At 37.0% G+C, this 9,001-nt stretch overlaps 1 pseudogene; it reads left to right on the top strand.

Annotated features, from left to right (window-relative positions):
* Window positions 1–2,600: 2,600 nt before the first annotated feature.
* Window positions 2,601–3,768, top strand: LOC118845341 (annotated as a pseudogene).
* The last annotated feature ends 5,233 nt before the right edge of the window (window positions 3,769–9,001 follow it).

The raw sequence follows: 9,001 nt of genomic DNA, 5'->3' as shown, positions 1-9,001 counted from the left end.
TGGTCCATACCTGTGATTCCTTTCAGTGAGGAATTCCTGCATTTAGAAACTCTTGCTCCTAATGGAACGTAGTTACTTATCTCTACTATGTTGACTGACTATAGCCTATGGTCTTATATAAGAAATGTATATTTTGGTTTAGACCTGTGATTTCTTGAGTATAATGAATACCTGGTGAATAAATTCCCTCTAAGCTTATATATTTTATTTCTCCAGAATAATTTTCAACCCAATAAATGCTTCTTAAGTACAAACTATGTGCTAGGCATTGTGCTAAGCAGCGAGTGGAATGAAAATTTTTAAAAAGAATCTACCCTCAAGGAGATTATAATCCAATGGGAAAGGAAATATACAAGAGCAAGCTGAAAGGGTGAGAGGAACAGAGGCTACCCAGTGCATGGACATGATGTTTGTGGAATTGAAACTTAGTAGAGCAGATGATGGAAAAGAGAGAGTTACCTATAAAGTTCTGAGCCCTCTATAAAAGAAGGCTTTGGGAGGAGTTGATTGTTCTGCCTTCTAGACCCCCAGGACAATCATTTAAAATTGTTACAAATGGGAAAATGTGCTCTTTACCTCAGCTGACCATGCCTGAGAGAATCCTGGATATTTGGGTCATGAGATGATGATGATGATGATGATGATGATGATGATGATGATGATGATGGCTAACACTTATATGATGCTTATTATGCACAAGGTGCTTTAAAGTTAATAATAATAACTAACATATGTAGTGCTTACTATGTTCCATGCACTATGCTAAGCTTCTTACAATTATCATCTCATTTGATCCTCACAACAATCCTGGGAGATCAATGCTATTATTATCTCCATTTTACAGATGAGGGAACTGAGACAAACAACTACATGACTTGCTCAGTGTCATCCAGCTAGTAAGTGTCTAAAGCTGTATTTGCACCTGGATCTTCTCGACTCTAGATCTAGTGCCCTTTTCCACTGTACCACCCAGCTGCCAGAGGGAGCACCACTAAGACATCACTGCTGACCTGGTGGAAGTTTATATAAGACACTATCATAATAATAAGTCACCAGATACATATGAAGCTCATGCTATGTAACAGGCCCCAGGACTACAAATACAAAAGAAGGATAGTCACTATCCTTGAGAGACCTTCATTACACTTAGATTCAACAGGTTTACAGATAAATAAATACAAAATATGTCAGAAATAAATACAAAAGGACTGGGGATGGCAATAGATATTAGGAGAATAAAGAAAGGCCCCTTAAGGTAGGTGACATCTAAGAAGTAGACATAAAAAAAAGAACATTCCAGGCATGCGGTCCTGCTTGTGCAAAAGCATAGTGATGGGAGATGGGCTGTCCTCTGTGAGGACCAGCAAACAAGCCAACCTAGCTGAAATGTAGAGTGTGTAGGAAAGGAGGTAATATATAAGGCAAGGTAACCTGGAGTTGAACTGTGAAGAATTTTAATTGTTGAATCAGAATGTATATTCTATTCTGAGGCAAGTGGGAAACATTAGAGCATTTTGAGCAGAGCAGAAAGGAATTGTAGCAGAAAATAGCCTAATCCATTCTAATCTTGTGACCCTAGAATTATAAAGTTACGGCAAGTATCACAAGATAAAACTCATATATTGCAAAGATTCATAATTGTACATGATGCAAAGTCTATCTAAAGCAATTATTAGCTACTAGTTCACTCAAGCACTTTATACACAATAACAAAGTCATTGAAAAATGAAAAAAGTCTTATCTATACAATGCCAAATAACCACAGTGCTTTTTTATCACTTAATTAACTCATTTTTATACAGAATTGACTAATTCTTTGGGTATCATGTGGGCAATATCCTGACAACAATATGAAACATTGAAGAAAAATGACTGAAGCACAAATTTTAAAGAAACACCTTTTCCTGTTTGTTGAATTCCTTTTGTCTTCTGCCCAGATGCTTTGGGGTTGGTGTTTTATCTCTTCCATGCTTATGGCAAATTTTGGCAGGAGAGACAAATTCTGATGAGACACACACTTGGTGAAATTCCAGAAATTCTTGAAGTTCAGGTATCAAACATGTAACCTGCTTTGCTAAGCATAGGAAGGATTTAAAAGTCCCTTGCTAAAGAGCATTGGGTTTTTCAGGGTGTGTGAATGGGGTTCTGATTGTATATTCCATTGATTTAATACCAACAATTCTATGTCACAGACAGTTCCCCAGACTGCGAGTTCATTCCATTTGGGTGTGATGGACGTTGGGCAGTGTTTATAAAAATGTATGTTACTTGGGGAAGGGATGGAATCACAATCCTTTATGAAGTCATCAAATTTCTCAAGGAACCAAAGGAGACATATTCATGCTTGGGAAGGCTATTCAGTGACATTGTCAGTGACTAGCAACATCGCCACTATCTCCAGCCCAAAGCCCCCTCCTTAGATGAAAATTGACTCCATTGAAGTGACTTGCCATTTTTTCTCTCTCTCCACAATGCCTGTGATCAGTTGTCGCACTCACTGGGAATTTAGTAAATACTATATGACCTAGAAAAAAGTACCTCTCGTCTTGCCTCACTAGGCTTCATGTTGCTCATTGAATTGTGCTGAGATTTTTTTTTAAATGATGGAAGTGGATCATCCAGAGAAGTTGTTTATAGAACGCAATACAAAAACAAATGAAAAAAAAGTCTTCAATCAGTTTTTTGGAAAATATAGCCGGATAGTAGAAGTTCTGTTGATGAAAGATTGGGAAACCAATAAATTCAGAGGCTTTGCTTTTGTTACTTTTGAGAGTCCCGCTGATGCAAAAAGTGCTTCAAGAGACATGTATGGAAAGTCCTTACATGGAAAATCAATTAAGGAGGAGCAAGCCTCGAAACCATCATTTGAAAGTGGTATTAGATGAGGGCTGCCACCCCCTCCAAGAAGTAGTCCTCCAGGAGGTCTTGGAGGTGGATGAGGAGGAAGTAGTGGAGCAAGAGGGCCACCTCATGGAGACACATGGATGACTGTGGATCTTCTCTTAATTTCAACATGGGTTCTTCCAGGGGACTACTCCCAGTTAAAAGGGGTCTACCTCCACAAAGTGGGGGACTTCTAGCTAGAAAGTCTGTACCTTCTGGACCAGTGCGTAGCAGTAGTGGAATGGGATGAAGAGGGCCAATGTCTCATGGGAGAGATAGCTATGGAGGTCTTCCATGAAGAGAAACAATGTCATCATGCATGGATGTGTATGTGTCACAAAGAGATGACAGTTACAGAACTAAAGAGAGTTATTCAAGAAGAGAATATGCAAGTTCTCAAGATATCAGAGATTATGCTCCACCTCCAAGGTACTATGCATACCATGACTATGGCCACTCTAGCTCACATAAGTATACATCTGGAGGATACAGTGACCGTGATGGCTATGGTGAAGGTTGTGATAGAGACTATTCAGATCATTCAAGTGGAGGGTCCTACAGAGATTCTTAAGAGAATTATGGTAACTCCTGTAGTACTCCACCTGCTCAAATACCTCTTCCCTCTTATGGAGGAAGGAGTCACTATGATGATTACAGCAGCACAAGAGATGGATACGGTGGAAGTCATGATAGTTACTCAAGTAGCCAAATTGATAACTATTCACATGGTCCTGATCGTGTTGTCAGACAGGAGAGAAGACTTCCTCCTTCAATGGATAGGAAATATCCTGCCCTGATTTGTATAGCAGTTCAAGTCGTGGAGTGCCAAGAGGTAGTAGCCATGGGGGAAGCCAATCTGAAAGAGGAGGCAGAAGCAGATATTAAAAGAAATATGAATTTTTCAACCAGAATGCCTTTTCAAAGGAATTAAGAATTGAGTTTATTTTGTCTTAACCAGAGGAATACAGAGGAATAATTTTATTTTGTGCTTTTTAAGTTAGCCTCTATGATTTTCCATTCTTGTTAGAGAAAGCTAAAATTGTTTTTAAAAGCTTAAAACAAGTTCATATTTCTTTCTTGCAATAGTTAAATTATAAAATTTGAAGTTAGTGTTAAAAAATTTGAAATTAGTGTTGTGATTTTGAAAATAAAATTTTTCTGAACTTTAAAAAAAAGTACTCCTCTCTGGTGCTCAGTTTCCTCATCTGTAAAATGTAGATAAAGGTAGCATATAATTCCCTGAGTCATTGTAAGCATGAAATGATATAGTATTTGTAAAGTGCTTAGTGAAATGCATTGTTGGTGGAGTTGTGAACTGATCCAACAATTTTGGAGAGGAATTTGGAACTATGCCCAAAGGGCTATAAAAACATGCATACCCTTTGTCCCAGCAATATCACTTCTAGGGCTGTATCCCAAAGAAATCATACAAATGGGAAAAGGACCCTCATGTACAAAAATATTTATGGCAGCATTTTTTGTGGTGTCCAAAACTGGAAGTTGAGGGTATGCCCATCAATTGGGGAATGGCTGAACAAGTTGTGGTATATGAACATACTGGAATACTATTGTGCTGTAAGAAATGATGAGCAGGCAGACTTCAAAAAAAACTTGGAAAGACTTATATGAACTGATTCTGAGTGAGGGGAGCAGAACCAGGAGAACATTATACACAGTTACAGCCACATTGTGCGATGATTAACTTTGAAAGATATGGCTCTTCTCAGCAATTTAAGGTTCTAAGACAGCTCCAAAAGGCTCATGATGGCAAATACTATCCACATCCAGAGAAAGAATTACAAAGTCTGAATGCAGATCAAAGCATACTATTTGTTCTCTCTTTTTTGTTTTGTTTCTTTTTTCTTGTGGTTCATTCCATTGGTTATAATTCTTCTTTGCAACATGATTAATATGAGAATATGTTTAATGTGAATGTATCTGTAGAGCTTATATCAGATTGTATGCCATCTTGGGGAGGGGGGAGGAGAGGGAGGGAGAGAAAATTTAAAACTGAAAAACTTTTGGAACTGAGTGTTGTAAACTAATACAAATAAATTAAAAAAAAATAAAATGCTCAGTGAGATAATATTTTTAAGTGCCATCCTGGTGTATAGGCACTATATAAATGTTAGCTACAATGATGATGAAGATAAGGACGAGGATGATCTAGGAAAACATACTTACCCTCCTCTGAGCCTCAGTTTCCTCATCTGTAAAATGGAGTCATTATACTAGCTGATTGTCAAGGTCTTTTCCAGACTTAGTATCCTATGACTTTGAATCCACAATCATTTGGGCTAACTAAATATGCAGAGTTCTGGGCTGATTGTTTGCCTACTATGTCACTATTGTCTGTTTCATCTATTCTTAGTTTAGTTTTTTTAAAAAAAAATTTGAAATTATTATTTATTTTAAAACATTCTCTGTTTTGAAATTCTGAGTTCTAAATTCTCTCCTTCCCTCTTAAACCCCCCCATGCCCCCTGAGAAGGCAAGAATATGATATTAATTATACATATAAAATCATGCAAAATATATTTCCATATTAGCTATATTAAAAAAACCAGGAAAATAGAGTGAGAAAATTATACTTCAATTTGCACATACAGTTCATTGCTTCTCTATTTTTTCATCATGGATCCTTGGGAATTCTTTTGGTCCATTGTATTAATCAGAGTAGTCAAGTCTTTCACAGTTTATCATCTTTACAACATTGCCATTATTCTGCACAATGATTTCCCAGTTCTTCTCATTTTACTTTGCATCAGTGCATATAATTCTTGCCAAGTTTTTTTTTTCCTGAAACCACTCCCTTGTCATTTCTTATAGCACAATAGTACTCCATCATATTCATTTGCCACAACTTGTTCAGCCATTCCCCAACAGATGAGCATCCCCTCAATTTCCAATTCTTTGCTACCACAAAAAGAGCTGCTTTAACATAGATTGTTTTCCTTTTCCTTTGATCTCTTTGGGATATAGGACTAGTGGTGGTATTACTGGGTCAAAAGGCATGCACAGTTTTATAGCCCTTTGGGCATAGTCTCAAACTGTGTTCCGGAATGGTTGGATCAGTTCACTACTCCACCAGCAGTTCACTTGCCTACCTATTTTTCCCTCATCTCCAGCATTTGTCATTTCTGATAAATATGAAGTGGTACCTCAGCATTGTTTTAATTTGCATTATCAATAGTGATTTAAAGCATTTTATGACTACAGATAGCTTTGATTTCTTCTTCTGAAAACCTCCAGTTTATATCCTTTGACCACTTATCAATTAGACAATGGCTCTCATTTTTTTTTACAAATTTGACCCAGTTCTGTACTTAGTATATATTTGAGAAATGAGGAATTTACCAGTTAAACTTGTGATAAAACTTTTTTATATTATTTCATTGGTTGTTTCCTTGATTACCTCTTTTAATTAGGTCTATTTTTGCTTTTGCTTCATCTGAAATTATGATTGCTACGCTTATCTATTTTTACTTCAGCTGAAGCAGATTAGATTCTACTCCAGCATTTTATTTTAATTTTGTGTCTTTCTGTTTTAAATGCATCTATTATAGATGACATATTGTTGGATTCTGGTTTCTAAACCATTGTGCTCTCTGCTTCCATTTTATGGGTGAGTTCAACCCATTCTCATTCATGGTTGTGATTACTAACTGTGCATTCCCACTCCCCCTCCCTCCAATTTTATTTTCTGTTTCTTCCTCTCTCTTTTTATCCTGTCCTTCTTCAAAAGTGCTTCTAATCACAGCTTCCCTTAATGTGCCCTCTCTTTTATCACCAACCCCTTTGCTCTTATCCCTTTCTCCTCCCATTTCCCTACTATGTAAGTTACATTTCTATACACAACCGAGTATATGGATGTATGCGTGTGTATTCCCTCTTTGAACCAATTCTGATGACAGAAAGGTTCAAGCATGGCCTACCATCACCCTCATTTGCTCCCCTATTATAAAAGCTCTCCTTTGCATGCCTTTTTATGTGAGAAAATTTCCCCATTCTATCGCTCCCTTCCTCTTTTTCTCAACCCTTCATTTTTTGAAGATCATTCCAGTGTAATTAACTCATACCCACGCCTTCTGTTGATGTAAATTCCTGTTTATATAAACTTCCCTAATAATGATAAATTTTTTAGGAGTTACATACATCATCTTAACATAGACATGTTAACTTTATTAAGTCCCTTATGATTGCTCTTTCACGTTTGCCTTTTTATGTTTTTCTTGAGTCTTCTGTTTAAATGTCAAATTTTTTTATTCAGCTGTTGTCTTTTCATCAAGAATGTTTCGAAATCCTCTATTTCATTAAATGTTCATTTCTCACCTGAAGGATTATACTGAGTTTTTCTGGGTATGTCATTCTTGGTTGTAATCTTAACTCCTTTGCCTTCCAGAATATCATATTCCAGGTCCTCTGCCATTCCCAGCCTTAGCCCCAAACTTTGCCTTGTTCTGGTGGAGGGGTTTGTGTAGATCAATAAAGTTATGAGCTATGCTGTGCAAGGTTACCCAAGATAGGTCATAATGGAGCTTACAGAAGGCAGTAAGAAAAAAAACATTCCAAAGAAAAAGAACAACAATGCAAAATGTCCATCTGAGGAGGCTTTACAAATAGCTGAAGGAAGAAGGAAAGTGAAAGGTAAAGGAGTAAAGGGAAAGATATACTCAACTGAATGCAGAATGCTAGAGAATAGCAAGGAGAGATAAGAAGGTTGTCTTAAATGAGTAATGCAATGCAAAGAAATAGAAGAGAGCAGCAGAATAAAAAGATAGATCTTGTCAAGAAAATTAGAGATATCAAAGGAAAATCTCATGCAAAAAATGAGCATGATAAAAGCCAAAATTTTAGAGACTTAATAGAAGCAGAAGAGATTAAGAAGAGGTGGCAAGAACACACAAATAACTATACAATAAAAATCTTAACATCACCAATAACTACAATCTATCAGATTATCTCCAGATATCCTGGAGAGTTGCCAGCATTCACTGGATTATAGAGAAAGCAAGGGAGTTAAGGTAAAACATTTACTTCTGCTTCATTGATTACAATAAAGACTTTGACTGTGTGGATCACAAGAAAATGTGGCAAGTCCTCAAAGAAATGGGAGTATTAGATAATCTTACTTGTCTCCTGAGGAACCTGTATGCAGGCCAAGAAGCAATAATTAGAACTGACCATGGAACAACTGATTGATTTAAGCTTGGAAAAGGAGTATATTGTCACCTTATTTATTTAACTTATATGCAGAGTACAACATGTGAAATTCCAGGCTGGATGAATCAAAAGATGGAATTGACATTGCCAGGAGAGATGTCAACAATATCAGATATGCAGAGGAAGACACTCTGATGGCAGATAGTGAAGAGGAATTAATCCTCTTGATGAGGGTAAAATTGGAGAGTGCAAAATCTGGCTTGAAGCTTAACATCAATAACTCTAAGATTTTGGCAAGTGGTCCCATCATTTACTGGAAAATAAAGGCAGAAGAAAGGGAAACAGTGTCAGATTTTACATTCTTAGGCTCAAATGTGACTGCAGACAGTGACTGCAACCCTGAAATTAAAAGATGCTTGCTCCTTGGAAGTAAAGCTATGGCAAATCTGGACAGCATACTAAAAAGCAGAGATATGACTGTGCTGGCAAAGGTCTGTATAGTCAAAGCTATGGTGTTTTCCAGTAGCAATGTATTGCTGTAAGAGTTGAACTACAAAGAAAGCTGAGTGCCACAGAATCAATGCTTTCAAATTGTGGTGCTGGAGGACATTTTTGAGAGTCCCTTGGACAGCAAGAAGGTCAAATTAGTCAATACTTAAATTAATTCATACTATTCATTTGAAGGTCAAATATTGAAGCTGAAGCCTCAATACTTTGGCCACATAATGAGAAGACAGGATTCCTTGGAAAAGACCATGATTTTGTATCTCTCTTTTTCGTTTTTCCCCTTCAGGCCTTCAGAAAAAGGAAACATGACTAACTAGACCTGGCTATGTGATCCTGGGCAAGTCATTTACATTCTCTAAAATGAGAGGGCTGGACCAGATAGCCTGTAAAATCTTTTCTGGCTCTAAATCTATGATCCCACAATGATCATTTCCCCCAACATCCTGGAA

This window comes from Trichosurus vulpecula, chromosome 4 (genome assembly GCF_011100635.1).
Source record: "Trichosurus vulpecula isolate mTriVul1 chromosome 4, mTriVul1.pri, whole genome shotgun sequence".
NCBI classification, from domain to species: Eukaryota; Metazoa; Chordata; class Mammalia; order Diprotodontia; family Phalangeridae; genus Trichosurus; species Trichosurus vulpecula.
The sequence above is the reverse complement of the archived record's forward strand: the minus strand, read 5'-3'. Positions and strand labels throughout refer to the sequence as shown.